The sequence below is a fragment of the Rhinolophus hipposideros genome (genome assembly GCF_964194185.1).
Source record: "Rhinolophus hipposideros genome assembly, chromosome: 18".
In the NCBI taxonomy this organism is placed as follows: domain Eukaryota; kingdom Metazoa; phylum Chordata; class Mammalia; order Chiroptera; family Rhinolophidae; genus Rhinolophus; species Rhinolophus hipposideros.
Genome location: NC_138064.1, coordinates 45525683 through 45542484, shown reverse-complemented (window position 1 = coordinate 45542484; position 16802 = coordinate 45525683). Strand labels below are relative to the sequence as shown.

Here is a 16802-nt window from a genome sequence, read left to right as displayed (position 1 = left end):
TTGTGGAATGATGAATAGGATATACCTAGAGTTAGAGACTGTGGAATAGAATGAAACTAAGTAATTTTCAGAAGAACGGGTTCCAAGATCCTGACTCCTTTGAAAGTATGTGGTGAGAGCTGAAACTGGCTAGACAGGTGCTCAGCTATTCGACAGATATTTAGTATAGACTCTGTATTTACCACGTTAGATATGGCAGAGAGGATACACCAGCAGATAAGATCCTTGAATAATTTACAAGCTACTTGGAGAGGTAAAAACATCTACAGAAATAGGGGTGGCCAGTTAGCTCAGTTGGTTAGAGCACGTGCTCTTAACAACAAGGTTGCTGGTTCGATTCCCCCATAGGGCAGTGAGCTGTGCCCTCCACAACTAAATTGAAGACAAGGACTTGAGCTGAGCTGCTGCTGAGCTGCCTGTGGATGGCTCAGTTGGTTAGAGCGCATGCTTTTAACAACAAGGCTGCCAGTTCGATTCCCGCATGGGATGGTGGGCTGTGCTCCCTGCAACTAGATTGAAAATGGTGACTGGACTTGGAGCTGAGCTGCGCCCTCCACAACTAGATTGAAGGACAATGACTTGACTTGGAGCTTATGGGTCCTGGAAAAAAAACACACTATTACCCAATAAAATTAAAAAAAAAAGCAAAAGATTCAGAAAGAGTATTTATGAATGAAGATGCAGGTATGACTTAGTATACATAAATATTATATGATTGAGTGTGTCTTTAATTTGCAATAGTTTCATGCTTCTCATTGATTCTCTATTCTTAGCTGGAGTCACGGAGAAGGCAACGAATACAAGTGGGGTGCTATTTGGGGAAAAATAAAATGAGTTCAGGCATAGGCTAGGGTAAAGAAGGTGGGATGGATCAGTAGTTTTGCAAAGAACGAACATACTCGTAGTAAGTATATGCAAATTGGAAGATAATTATCCTAGTTGGAGAATTTATGTTAGAAAATAATAAGAGGAAAGGCTGTATATGTAATGTAGGTCAATTATTGGAATGTTTTTGAATACTAGGTTGAAAAGTCTTAAGTTATTGGAAACTAGTGTAGTGTCAAAGAAGAGCAGCAACATAACAGGTAGAATTTAGGAAAGCCTTAATCAGGTACTTGCATTCTTGATATCTGCACCATGAGTACATAGCACTTAGAATAAACTAAAAAATCAAAATGAATGATTAGAACCAGGAGGTAAGTTGTTTACCTGTGACACCTGCATTTCTTTGGCTGCCCTGATTTGGACCATCTTTCCAATATTTGGAGAATTCTCCCCAACATGACTCTCAGTGGGAGGTCGGGGCTACAGAAATTGAAAAGGCCAGAGGCTTGCCTTCCCTGGAAACCTACAAACTGGGGCATGAACCTGCGTCCAGTCCAAGTTTGGGCAATCAGACACCAACACCTAGGATTTTGAATCTGGAGCTAGTGATGTAAAGAAAACAGCAACAGTAAAGAACTTAATCCCGTAGCGGAAGAGACTGCCACAGCTGGTTCCGGGGCAGCTGTGGTGATTTGGCTGGAGGGCGCGGTGATTTCCTTGGCCTGTTCTTGTTCTTGTTCTTGTTCTTGGATGACCCTGGTTCGGGTTCTGGCTATGAAACTCTCTTTTTCTCCCCCTCATTTTCCAACCTTGTCCCCCTACACACACACACACACACACACACACACACACACACACACACACACCTCCATTGTGATTTTGTGAGCTACCCATTAGTCTTTCAATAAATTCATTTTCTGCATAAATTAAGCAGAATCAGTTTCTGTTGTTTGTACTTAAGAACTCTAATAAAGGTATCCCAGGCAAGAAGTGAGTAGGATCCTATTTTGGGATAATGATCATGGGTAGAGTGAAAAAAAGACAAAAGTGAGAAACACTGACAAGGAAGAATTGACAGATTTGGTAACTAGCAAAATATCACTGTTCCATTCTTGCTTCACTACTCTGCTTGCAGTAATATAGGCATAACATTGCCTAAGGGATAAAACAAAGTGAAACAAAATATTTGCAAGTATATACCCTCTAACGGATTTATAACAAAGTGTTTGTGGAACATGTGAGCATAATGTCTGTAAGTGTGACATTTCTTCAGAGGTTAGACTAAACTGGAGAAGTGGTAGTAAACATAAATGATTTAAAAAAATAAAAATCTCTTTCTACAGAGGACAAGATGATGATTTTATGAGTCACTATAGTTTTTTGACTCTGTATATGCTTATGAGAACCATGCTAATTATTGTTTTCATTGACTTTTTAGCCTTATAACCAGCACCTCAATCTCAGAGTGGCTGAGATTGAATCGTAGTCTTTTCTCTAATAGGTTTTCCATCCTCTTGTTCTGTCTCAGTAATTAGCATTGCAGCTTCCAGGTGCCAAAACTAGAAACCTGACGGCCACCAAGAATTTCTTCCTCCTTCTTCTGATTATTCAAGAAGTCCTGTATGACACCCCTGAATCATCTATCAAATAATCCTCCAACCCTTTATTCCTATGATGGCAGCCAAAATCTCACCACTTAACTGAAGTTTTGCAATGATCTCCTAATTGCTCTCTTTGCCTCGAACTTCTTTCCAATCCACTCTATTTCCTATGATCAGAGTGAATATTCAACAAATGTAAGTCCATTCACTCATTCCTCCTACTGGAAATCCTTTGGTGCCTTTCCCTCTGCTTTCAAATAAAGGAAACCCTTTAAAATGGCACACGGGGCCTGCCATGATCTGCCATGCTACACCTTTCCAAGTGCATCTCCTTCCCCACATAAACTTTCATGCTCACACTTGACCACAGTCCCTTGGCTCTTGCCTTTTGCATATATTGTTTTTTTTTGCCTGGAACCTGCTTCTCACTTCTGTTTCCCAGCTATATGCCTTAACACTATATGCTAAGTGTTACCTTTCTTAAAAGTGTCTTCTAACAACCATTCTTCTTTTTATTTTGGAATAAGAGATTTATTATAAGAAATATACTTTACACAATTGTGGGAGAAGTTGGAGAAATAACAGTCCAGAAGTGGGTATGGGTGTCAGAGGAGAGTCACTCACCAGCCCTGGTGTGTGGGAATAATCCAGAGCTGGAAGAGGGGTGTAAGAGCCAGTTGCTGTGATGGGACCATGCAGAGGAAGTGGATGAATGGAAGCTGTAGCCTGTGTATAGCCACCACCTCTGTTCACAGACAAACATCTGGAGATGGGCCTGGGGCAGCTGTTGGTCCGTAGCCAGGAAGGGCTAGACAGGGAGCAGAGGAAAGTAACACCTCGAACCTGCTGGACACACCTGTGTTTGTCCTTCACTATATTTAACTGCAAAGACTTTCAAAGAATAATTCCTGACCATCATTCTAGGCAAGGTAGCCATGGCTATATTTCTGTAACTCATAGTTCAAATGTTACAAGGCTTATCATTTGCAGTACAATAGTTGATTTTCTCATCTTCACCATTAGACAGTGAAGACAGTGGAGACTTTAGGCTTGCCCTAAAGTAAGTCCTCGATACATACTGTATCAAGAATGAAAAAAAAAGCCACATTCCTTATGAAATCTGAAGGATTTCTATAGCCACACTTTATCATCAGAAAACAGTTCTTTTTACAAAGGCGAGAGAATGTCTAAGGGATTCCCATTAACCAGCACTTAGTCTACAGTGAAAAACTGGATCTGTAAGGCACAATATACAATTGTTTCCAGAATGTTCAATGGTCAAAATGCTGGCTCTTTTGAAGGAGGAGAATAAGTTATTGAACAGCATTTTTGCCCTAAGGGAAAAGAATGTTCAGAAAGCTGCCTTGCCTTTTCCTCCAAATTCAAAACAGATTTTCACAGACCAAGTCCGTTAGTGACTCTTGTGTAACGTATGTATCCCTTGTGTTATGGGAAAAGTAGAAGAGAGAAACAAACAAAAATGTACAGATAAAATTGAGGGGATAGGAGATTGTGAGATAAATAGATTGAGAAAAATCCTTAAATAGTTCAAATCCAATAAAAAGAAAAGGGGAGAGGGGAAGCAAGACAAATGGTCCAAAGAGCAGAGAAAGCCCCAGTTTCATGCTCACTGAGATTCAACCTTGACTGAAAATTGGTGTTTCGGTGATTCTGAGTTTTTTGTTTGTTTGTTTGGTTTTTTGTTTTGTTTTGTTTTTACATCTTTTCTATTGTTCTGTTCAAAGAATTCCCTCATCTGCACCACTCACCACTCCTCAAGGTCAGGAAGCATTCACAAGTCATCAAGCATTTAACTGGAAATATATGGGGCTATTTGTACTCTGTGTTTTTGCAGTTCAGTATGGGGAGGAGACAGAAACGACCCAATATAGAAACTCTGTTTTGTGATCAAGCATTAAAAATATTTTCCTGGCGCCTCGGCCGCCCACGGGCGCCCGGCTCCGCCGCAGGACGGGACCATCGGCGCCGTCGGCACCATCAGCACCATCAGCACCACTTCCACCGGCCGGATCCCGGCCACGACCCCCGCCCGGCCGGGCGATGAAGTGCCACTAGGAGGCGCTGCGGGCGCGGCGCGACGCCAGCCAGGATGACCTCAAGAAGGCCTATGGAAAGCTGGCCCTGAAATGGCACCCGGATAAAAACCTGGATAATGCCGCAGAAGCAGCTGAACAATTTAAATGAATCCAAGCAGCATATGATGTGCTGAGTGACGCTCAGGAAAGAGCATGGTATGATAATCATAGAGAGGCTCTGCTCAAAGGCGGGCTTGATGGCGAATACCAAGACGACAGCTTCGATTTGCTTCACTGTTACCTGTTACTCTGCTTATGGAGATGATGAAAAGGGCTTTTGTACGGTGTATCGTAATGTTTTTGAAATGATTGCGAAGGAAGAGCTAGAATGTGTACTAGAAGAGGATGCTGAGGGTTTTCCAACTTTTGGAGACTCCCAGCGTGACTACCATACGGTAGTCCACCCTTTCTATGCTCACGGGCAGAGGTTTTGCACTCAAAAGAGCTTTGCTCGGAAAGAGGAATATGATACTCGACAAGCTTCTAACCGCTGGGGAAAACGAGCTATGGAAAAAGAAAACAAAAAGATTCGAGACAAAGCAAGGAAAGAGAAGAATGAGCTTGTCCGTCAGCTGGTGGCTTTCATTCGTAAGAGATAAAAGAGTGCAGGCTCGGAAAAGGCGAGGAAAGCCGGGAGAGGCGGCGGCGACAGGAGCTAAAGCAGGCCCAGTCAGCGGAGCAGTACAAGGAGCAGAGCTGGACGACGCTGGCCAATTTGCAGAAGGAGCTCAGGGAGATGGAGGCACAGTAGGAAAAGGAATTTGGAGACGGGTCAGATGAAGAGGAAATGGAGGAACATGAGCTCAAAGACATGATGGCCTGTATTGCCCAGCATGGGACAAGTCGTTCAAGATGGAAAAGGCTATGAGGAATCATGAAAAATCCAAGAAGCATCGGGAAATGGTTGCCCTGTTAAAACAACAGTTGGAGGAGGAGGAAGAACATTCTTCAGGACCTCAGACTGGTGAAAATCTATTAAATGCCAATTCTGAGGGAGACGTGCAGGATGGACCGAAACAAAAGCTTTCTAAAAAAACAGAAGAAAAAGAAACAGAACCCCACGCAGAATTATGATGATAATTTCAATGAAAATGGAACTGGAGAAGGAGTAAAGGCTCAACCAGAAGATACCAGCTTAAATCATGACAGTGCCAAAGAAATGGAAGCTAGTCCCCAAGAAAATGTCAGTGTCACAGAGACTGTCGAACTGTGTGATGACGCAAAAAGTGAAGCTAAAAGTGTTCCTAAACCCAAAGGAAAGAAGCCAAAGATACGAAAAAATCTGTTAAAGTACCTGCCGAACCACAGACAGTGAATGATGTTCTTATCAGCTGCACAACCTGCCATAGTGAATTTCCATCCCGGAATAAACTTTTCCACCATCTAAAGACCACAGGTCATGCAAGAGCACCTTCATCGTCTACTTTAAACAGTGTAACAAGCAGTCGGGACAAGAAAGAGAAAGGTAAAAACAGATAGACATTCTGCCAATGCTGCTTCTTTTTGATTCATAGATTTTGAAACCAAAAACTGAACTGAAATCATCTAAAGAGTTAAAATTCCAGTGGTGTGCAATTTATTGCATTGTGGAAGATTATTTTTTATCTTGTAAAAACATTTTTTCATTTAATATATATTTTTAAACATTTCATGAGTGACTGAATTCTACTTTTGCCATCTGAATTGACTTGAATATCTCAAAACAGGTAAATATTGTAAGGTATGCATTCTTGATTTCTGTTGTCTCGTGGACAAAAATGTATGGAGAGAATTAAATTATTTTAACACACATAAAAAAAAATATTTTCCTAGTTTAGTTAATATATGTCCAACCTTGAATTAACTTGGAATACCACTCTAAAGAGAAAATGTTCTATTATAAAAAAAGTGCTATTATTTTCTATTCCCTACTATGAATTCACTTTTTCAAAAACAAAAACAAACAAACAAACAAGCAAACAAAACTTGGAAAACTTATCATGAAATGGAAAAGAATTCCAAGAATATGTTGAAAATGCAAACACATTCTTAAACATTTATTTTGAATAAAGTGGATAGAGGAATATAGTATAGAATTAAAAATAGGTATTATCCAAGATGCATAAAAAAGGTTTTTGAAGGTCATATTGACTCTGGTAAGAATGAAAAGAAAGTAGGCAATATTATGATAACTGTGTACAGACAACAGAACAAAACCTTTTTCTATGAGGCTGTATGTTCTTGGGTGTTGGAACCACAACCCTGTCACTAGATTCTCCAGGTCTAGGTCAGGGTCAGGAACATAGTATATACTCAAGAAATATGAATTGAATAAATTAGCCTAGAAGACAATTTGGAGAGCACCCACTAGTTTTTTTTCCCCCACTCGTTTTAAGATACCTCCTTAAAGTTTTAAGATAATCAATATAATACAATCTCCATACAGAAAAATGATTTAAAAAAAAGAACAAGCCAGATTAAAAAAATTACTCTCCGGTATGATTTAGAAAAAAATTTAAACTGCATACCAGGACCTACCATTCCGTTCCTGCTAACCTTTCTGACTTCATGTCCTACCATTGTCCTCTCTGTTCGTTATATTCTAGCCATACTATTTTGTTTTATTTTTCCTTTGCTATTCTCTGAATGTTTCAAGTGAACTTCCACTTTAGGGCTTTACCTCCGCCTTTTCCTTTACCTGGTATATTTTTCCTTAGATAATTCCATAGCTGGCTCCTATCACTCAACTATCACATGCTTCCAGAAGGCTTGATGACTCTATCTAAAATAGCTACCATCTTTCCTTCACTATACCTAATACCCTACTTTATTTTATGATCATTTTGTACCATATGAAATTTTACTATTTATTTTCTGGTTTACTTGATCTAAGCTCTACTTGAGATTCATGTTATGTTGGTACAAAGTAAATGGTCTTTTAATGAATGAATGAAAGAATGTGAGAAATATAAAATGTTACGAAACTATGTTGAAGGAAAAGGGTGATGTGATGTCTGATAGGATCATGGCATACAGAATCCAGGAAAGAAAAAGAACATAGGGTTTAATCTCTGTTCTTGGCCCTAAAAGAGAGAGCTCTATTAGTTGTATTTCTTGATTAGCTCAGTAAATACATGATAAATATTTTCCCTTAGCTTCCTGCTTAGCAATTCAACTTGATGTGAGCGTGGGGCATGTTGAGTATGACATCCCAGATCCTGATAACTCTAGGATATAAAATGGTGGAGACAGATGGAAATAGTTATTTGGTAGCAAATAACAGACATGTTTTTCATGAGAATGTTTATATTCAGGAAAATATCTTGATAATTCTACTTGGTTGTAAAAAATAGTCTTAGAATATTTACTTTTTAAAAAGAAGACCATGGGAAAAAGGGAAGTCTAAACCGTTGTGCATGAGGAATGAAGATAAATTTAAGAAAGGGAAGAGAAGAGGCAAAGGAGGATTGAGCCTAGGAAAACAAATTGATGTCAGTGTCACCAAAATAATTGTAAAAATAAAAATGTTTAATATTATATTTTAATTTTCTGCATAAACATACAGAGAGATAGATAGATAGATAGATAGATAGAGAGAGAGAGAGAGAGAGAGAGAGAGAGAGACTCACATTGCCCAAACCATCAATAAATTCTGTTAACTTATTGACTGGTAACTCCTTTTGTGAGAGGTTTCTAAGAAGATCAAGGAATGAGGGCTGAGTTCCATATCTGGGTTGGCTTGGAGAGAACAGCTATGGAAAGCAAAATGTGAGTGAGATCAAGACTTCGGTGGAAGGAACTTAGAGCTAAGGCTGACTTTAAGAATATAGTCCTCCAGGAGCTCACAGATGCCTTCATTAGGGATCAGACCCTGGAACAAGCCTAAACTTTTTTTGAACATTTACCAACTTCCAAGGATGAAATATAAAAATCAATAAGATCAGGACTCTAGTTTCGCCTATCACATGATTTCTTCTATGTAAAAGACTAACAATGGTCACACTTCTGTCTCCTACCAGGAAACTGTTCAATTCAGTTCCAGATAAGTTTCCAGATATTAAGAAGCCTTAAAAAATTAGCAGAGGCTTAATATTATATATTTCTGTTCTCTTTTATTTCTAATTTATAGAGGACTGGGGATACTATATTCACCTTTGGTAATAATATTGGGTAGCATCATAAATTAAAATCGAACATTGTTGAGAATGTAAGCCTCTAACTACATATCAAAGAGAAAAAAAGGGAGGCATAAATGCTCCATGAAGTTGAATTGTGTGTGTGTGTGTGTGTGTGTGTGAGAGAGAGAGAGAGAGAGAGAGAGAGAGAGAGAGAGAGAGAGAGAGAGAAAGCCAAGAATAGAAATTGGCTATCTACAATCTACAATCATGTAGAAGATTCTTCAAAGGAATGTCAAATTGAGTCATGATCAAAGACAAGTCAGCAACTGAGACAGCAGTGTCAACTCAGTTGACTCAGGTATTATGAGAAGAACACTTGAAATGACTTGATGCACTGATGCTGATTTCATGTCTGGGTTTGGAGGATGCTTATTGAAAATGCACATTTGAACCTGACTTTACTCGCAATATTAACTGTGCCTCATAATATTTACTGTCTAGGAAATCTCTTTTAAAGTATGAGTTTACCATCTTTTGTTTGATTACTTGGAACTTCTGTAATGTCATGGTGACTAAGCTGGCCTTAACATTCCCCTCAGTTTGACAAAATTTTAGAAGAGTTTCTTCCTGATTATGGTCCCCTGACCTCCCTTTTCTTAAAGCATTTACATTAGAAGCTTGTAACTGTAAATTCTTTCTCTGCTTCTTTGAGATATAAATCTTCCACAACTCAGGAATGTCTTGCTCAAGGACCTGGGAGCTATCTTTTGAAATGTAATCATCAAGAAAGATACCACCTCTCCCAGTCTCTGTGGGGGGACAGGAGCCGAACTTTGATAAAAGCCAATGAGTAAACACAAATGGCCTAATTACTTTGACCAAACGTCCCCCTTCCTCCATCCTTGCAGTCCTCCAGTATTTTCCATTAGCTTACTCCAGAATTTAAAAATCCCCTTGCTTTCTGTTTTCAGGGAGCTAAGTTCAATCTCTCACCCTTATTGCAATAGACTTGAATAAAGTCTTTCCTGCCTTTTTAACTGTTAACTCTATCTGGTGCAATTTTTCTTCAACAATAGACTGATCTGTTTTTTCATTGTCCTGAATCATATTCTCTTGATATCAGGCAATAGTTTCCAGTCACTTTTAAATTAGTAAAAGACTTCCTTTTAAATATGAGATTTAGAATAAATGTAACTGAAATGGGTATTCATGACAGGTAATGAATGATAAACTGAAAAACAAAAATAACCTGAGTTTAGAACATGAAAACTCAGGTATTTGGGTAATACCAAGGAATAATTCAATGAAAAATACTCTTCCACTCTTCACCCTGAAAACACACACACACACACACACATACACACACACATACACACACTGAAGTATTAAGATCTTTTTATTAATGCCACATAAAAATTGTTCAAGGTTGGGAAAATTTGTTAAATTCTTCTGCCAAGTGGAGAAGTCTTCCTGATATATGCTGGTAAATGTATATCTTTGAGCATAGCAAGATTTCAACTATTGAATGCTAAGTGTTGATATTCTGGTAAGAGGCACTGCTTGCATTGACAGGGCTACTAGATTACAAAAAAAAAGTCATAATATTTACAATGGACTAAAACACTAACATATGAACAAATTTTGATTATTGTTCATCAGATAAGTAGGTGTTTAAGATCCAGAACTCTTAAGAAAAACAACAATACACAACAAGAAACATCTAGGGGCATATATAGTTTGTTAGTTTTTCTCTTTTAAGTAGAAAAGAATGTAGCATTCACACTTTATTCATAAAGAAACACCTGCTCAGTTTCTGACTGTCATTGCTCTTCTGATAAAACTGAACTTGTAAATATAAAATGTATTGACTAATATCACTAGCTTATTTGGAAAGGCAGGATGTCTAGGATTCTCAAGAGAAAATTTTTGCTTCTTTTTCTTCTGTTAATGAGGGCAATTAGAAACATAATGGTCCGTTGTGACTGGCGGCTTCCTTGTTAAAACTTCTCAGCAGCAGCTGAAAGCATCCCTACCTAGTGTTCTCCCCCAACAAAGATAAATACTCCATTATCCACTTACTTCAGTCATCTTAACTAAATTCAGCCCAAATCATCTTTCACAAAATTGATTATAAGTTTTTATTGAACTAAAATTAGTTATTTAGTGTTCAGGTCTGGTTTTTTTAATCTGTTGTTATTGGGGCTGTAAAAATGAATGGAGTGGAATAAAAAAAAAAAAAACACCAAATCTAAAATCAGATGTTGTGTTTTTGTTACACAATTTCTTAATAAAAGAAAGAATAGTCTAGAGATGATAAAAGAAAGAATAGTCTAGAGATGATTTGGTTCACGGAGGTGGATTAATTAAATCACTCAGACTATATTAAAGTTCTGTGGGCAATATTTGACGATGAGTACTGTTGGTTTGAGGTAAATTTAGCCTGGGTCAATCATACTATTTTTAGGTTGGAAATGACACATGAAGTCATCATCCATACATGATCGAGAGAAATATTTTTTGGTAGCAGAAATTAATTATTGGGAATTCATATTGAAATAATCTTCTAGGCATTTCTCTCATTTAGGGAAACAAAGTTTAAGTTGATGTACATACAACTATAAATTCTTACATTGCAATTCACAAGTCAACCTCCATCTAGAGGGATTTCTCATTTCCATTCATTTAAAAAGTAACATCTTTTCTAATTCTCAGGAGCCTTCATGAAATCCTAGGGTGCTTTTAGTCTCTTCAAGGAATAGTAACAAGATTTCCTGGAGACTAAAAAGCAACAACAACAACCAGAATCAGTATATTTTGGGATGGACCTGTAGTATGGGGAAAATAACATGGAAGGATAGATTGATCACCAAGCGGTCAAGATTCAGCAGTATGCGTCTGCAAACTTGACCTTGCCACAGGTACTGAGGATTGCAATCTATGGACTCCTTGCAAATTAAAATGAAATCTTTCAGCATTTTAATTTACATTTCTTTGATAATACCGTGTTTCCCCGAAAATAAGACCTAGTCCGACAGTCAGCTCTAATGCATCTTTTGGAGCAATATTGAATTTTGCTCCAAAAGGCGCATTAGAGCTGAAATTTTGCTCCATAAGACGCATTAGAGCTGATGGTCAGGCTAGGTCTTATTTTCGGGGAAACACGGTATCTCCCTTATATGTTTATTCATATATTTATCAGATATTTAAATTCATTTTTTTGTTGAATTAACTGTTATGTCCTTTGTCCATTTCTTTTAATGTTCTTTATCTCGTTAGATAGTCTTTCCCTACAAGTTTTTCTATCCTTCTTTTGTGTTGTAATGTATATTCAGAGGTTTTGTTAATCTCTTACTTTTATCCTTTCAGATTTCCTGCTTCATTTTTAACTGGAGGAAGATATTGTTCATGCACTTACACTTCTACTTCTTTTAACAGGAGAAATTTATTACAGAATGCATCAATGAAAGGAACAGATGTTACAGTAGCTTATTTTAAATTTTATAGAATTTAGGTGTGTGACTATTTCCTCATCTGTAAAAATGGAGATAATAATACCAACAGCACAGGACTGAGACAAGAATAACATATAGTACGGTGTAAGTAAAGGTAAGTAGTTATAGCACATTCCTTCTTTCATTTTTTCCTGCCCTCCTTCCTGGATAAAATGTTTTTAAAAGTGCCATTTGCAATATGCTTCCAGCCTTGTCTTGTTGAGTTCTGTACATCTTCTAGACTACAAATATTCCCTTCTTCTCTACCTTTATTCTGATTCCAATCCTTTCATATTCAACAGAATTATTGCCTCTGCTCCAATGGCATATTTTTTTATGAAGATTCTATTACATTAAAGTCATTTGTTTATATATCCATCTTTACCAGTACTCTGCATTCCCTGAGAAGTCTAGCACAGTGCTTGACACATAGTTTTGTGTGTGTGTGTGTGTGTGTGTGTGTGTGTGTGTGTGTGTGTGTAAACCTATTTATTCTTCTAACAAAGAATTTAAATTTTATGTGTTTGGAATTTTCAACTAATATCATGCTATATAGTCTTATCCCCTATGGTGTTATAAAGTATGGCTGGTCTCTTCCTAGACTTTTAATGTGTGATGTTGATGCCAGATAAATAAATCTTCAAATAGACTAAAATGATAAGTTAATCAATTAATTTTAACTTTGTCAAATTAAATATCAAGTTATTTAGTAATTACAAATGCATATTAGTATATACATTAATTAATAATAGTTAAGCATATAAATTTACTATTCATGTATTTGTATATACATATGTAAATATATTATTATACATACAATATACGTGATAATATGCATGTAAATATATAATTTGTATATAAATATGTAACATATGGAATTTAAATATTAAAAGAAAGTTTTAAAATGCCTTAATATAGTTTACTATATTTACTTATCAAATTTGACTTGATTTTATTATTGTTTAATTTGATTCTATGATATATTTTAAAAAATCAAATTAACATGTAAATGATTTTTTTCCTTCACTTGAGAACTAAAAAGAATTGAGTTCTTCGACCACTGAGGACATGTTGTCCAGAAACATAATTTTTTCCTAAGATTAAAATAATTTCAGACCACAGCTTTGCATCAGTTCTCTGGAGTGAAATATAGGTTTAAAGGTAGAAGAATAGGCCACCCAAAAGATGCCACTTTGGTATGAGCATTATTTGAGCTGAAGACAGTTGAGAAGAAACAGATACATGGAAAGCTCTTTTGCTCTCTGCCCTCCCCCTACTAGCCTAAAAGCCAGACATATATTTGTATATGTGCCCACCCACCTTGCCCCCACCAAGAAGAACAAAAATTAATCACTGAAGACAAGTCTAGACCCTTAACAGCTAAGAGACCAGAGGAATCTACAAATCTCTAAAACTAGCCCTTATCTACCAGCAGTTTCCCCACATACCGGGGGTGCCAAAAACATATATACAAGTGGACACAACGTTGCTCTAGCAGTAGTTCTCCGTAATGAGCAGTGTCTGGATGCTGATGGTAACCACTTTGAGCACCTCTTGTAATTGCAGAAGTCAAACGTGATTTGTATTCATCTTTTGTTATTGGCATATATTGAATATTACAATTTTAATACAATTTTCCTTTCTTAAAATGTGTATACATTTCTTTGGCACCTTTTGTATTTGCCTTCCCACAACTTGCCATCCCTAGAAGCTCAAAATTCTTTTTCTTTGTCTTGTCACTTTGCTACAAAATTATTGTTCTTTACTAAAATGCTATAAAAGCTCAAGTCTTTTGAGTTACTCATCACTGAGTACTCCCATGTATATGCAGGATACAACTGTTAATAAACTTCTGTTTGTTTTTCTCTTTTTAATCAGTCTTTTGTCCATCTAATTTGCTGAGCCCCAGTCGATGAACCTAAGATGGGTAGAGGAAAAAGCATTTGTTTTTTACTTCCCTACAAATGCAACTTTTAATTTACATAATCTTAGTTTCATTTTAAGTTAAAAAGTATTACTATACCATTTTCAGTACCAAAATTTATATTAGATACTTCTGAGGCAAAATCTGAAATAATTTTATTCTGAAAGAAAATTGTTTCTGGTTCCAATACTTATTTCAGTGGGGCATAAAATCCGTCAATTAAGTGTGTATCTTGAAATATGTAAAACTAAATACATAGTTATAAGCCAAAGACTTAGATAGTAATGTCCTACCTTTAGATCAATTTCTCCATGAAATCAAGTAAGCTGTATTTTTTTTTTAAGTGTGTTTTTCCAGTACCCATCAGCTCCAAGTTAAGTAGTTGTTTCAATCTGGTTGTGGAGGGTGCAACCAGTGGCTCACAGTGGCCCACGTGAGATAGAACCGGCAACCTTGTTAAGAGCACCGCGCTCTAACCAACTGAACTAACTGGCCGTCCCACTCTATTTTTTTTTCTTTTTATATTGACATTTTATTCAGAACTCATCCAAGAATATTTCAAGATATACAAGGTAATTCTCATTCAAAACGATAGAATTTTAGCTGTCATTTTCAAATTGTTTACTAAAGATGTCAAAAGCAATTATGTAATATTAGAGAGGATTTACAATTGTAGAAAATATTTCAGCATCACATGTTAGAGTTTATCTTAACACAAACTATTTTAGCCTTTTTAAACCAAAATATTCTTGTTGCTTAAAAACACTAATCATCTTACTATGCTGTTGAAATAATTAACTATAACTTCATAAACCCATATTTTTACGTTTAAAAAATGTTTAACAATTGTAAATAAGCCTTGTAAGTGGACTTGTTTTGCATCAGTGTATTGAGTTACAAAAGTTTGCTTAAAGACAGTAAGTAGACAATTGTCTACAAAAGACATTAAGCCTTATTTTAAGTTAATGTGCCTAAAAAATGCTTATATATTTTTGATAAGTAATATACTGTAATACGCAGAGAAATTGGGAATTGGTGAATAATTTCATGAAACATCAGAATTTAATTTAGAATTGCCTTCTGTCAGAGGACCATAGATTAAAAAGTACTTGTCTAATTATTAGCTTGTTATATGTAAAAGTTTGAAAAATAATTGTAGAAGTCTAAATTATTTTTGTTGAAAATAACTATCACAATCTAGAGAGAGAAAGTGAATATATATTAAAAAGGCAGCAAGTTACAGATATGTTGATGAACAAAAAAATTGACTTTACAAATATTAATTCTCACTTATGACCAAAAGAGTTCATGACCCAGCCTCTGGCTTTTCCTACTTTCAGTTCTGTTCTAATACTGATGGTGGTAACTTGTTCCAAAGAGAAAACAGGATTTCAATTCAACTTTTGTAAGTAATAGAATAGGTACTTCCCACCTTGATTCACAGTTTGTATTGAGTTTGAGTTCAAATGTTTGTAAAGTTTAAACACACACACACACACACACACACACACACACACACACACACACACACGGAACTCATATTTTTCTTTTAAAACATGGACATAAAATTATTTCTGCATCTTTCCTTTTGGACTAATAAAATAGAGTACTGTTGGAAAAAATAAGATTTTAAACTGTTTCTACTGTGTTATACATAGTGATTTATGAGATTCCTATGAGAATGAAAGATAGAATGTTTATTGATTTCCTTAGGAAACTTGATATTAACCATTCCCCTAGGTTGTTATATGCTTATATTATAACAATTAGCGTCTTTCATTTTCTACATTATATAAACTAGACTTTACAATAAGTACTGATAGATTGATGTTCTTATTTTTTCCTCTCAGGAGAGCCATTTTTTCACATGACAAACACTTTGTACTGCTGTAAATTTACTGTAGCTATGGTAAGGATAACACTGTGAGCTTTAATATGAACATTTTTAAGAGTGAAGGAGATATTTAATGTCCATTTATGTATAATACCTCATAGCTTCCCACATTCATGACTATGTTATAATATTCATTGCCACTTTATAAAATTATGCCTACTACAGGGATTTTCTCAGTGTTTCTTTATCATGCTATAATTTCATGCACATACAGCACAGAAAAAAGCCCATAAAATTCTCTTTAGAAAAAACAGTGATGACTTCCTAAGTATCCAGCAATGTTTTATACATTACTTTTATAAATACACTTTATGAAGCAATCATGAAGGTAAAACAATAGTGTGAATTTTATTTGGAAATAAGTCTTCCACACATTTAATGCAGGTAGGAATTCTGTGTTCTTGGGAAAAGGAAGAATCCAGAGAGTCATCCCGTCTTTCAACTCTCCTTTAGGCCAAACCAGACTTGGGTTCTGTTCACACAATGCTCTACTCACTGAGTTCAGTGTGACAAGGATAGAGTGCTGGAGTGAAAATAGTGGTGCACACTTTTACTTTTGATTTATCTGATTTGTCATTCAGTACACAGGCTTTGACAAGATCTAATGAATAATAAATCTGCTTTTGTTGAAAGGTATTTTTATCTTCCCAAATCCAAATTATTTTAGAAAATGAGCAAAAAGTCTTTAAGTGTGTTCTGTTATGGACTTCACAGGGCTAGAGAATGCCGCTCAGGTCTTTGGGTGACATTATGAGGAAATGGACTCTGGGGAAGACGCACATCTTCAAAAGCTTCTCAGAGTTGAGTAGAGAGTTAATCAAGTTACGAACAACAAATGGCTCTGGGGCTGGCAAGAAATCATCTCTAATCATCC

The 16802-nt window shown here is 36.3% G+C and overlaps 1 protein-coding gene and 1 pseudogene across 5 annotated transcripts in view; one reads left to right on the top strand and one right to left on the bottom strand.

The window, feature by feature from the left end:
- The window catches only part of MAGI2 (membrane associated guanylate kinase, WW and PDZ domain containing 2), a 1330546-nt gene that overhangs the window by 330392 nt on the left and 983352 nt on the right, over positions 1 to 16802 (bottom strand). The window lies entirely within an intron of this gene.
- On the top strand, positions 4375 to 6001 carry LOC308510547 (dnaJ homolog subfamily C member 21-like; annotated as a pseudogene). The gene has a single exon. The product of its transcript is annotated as a dnaJ homolog subfamily C member 21-like (transcript).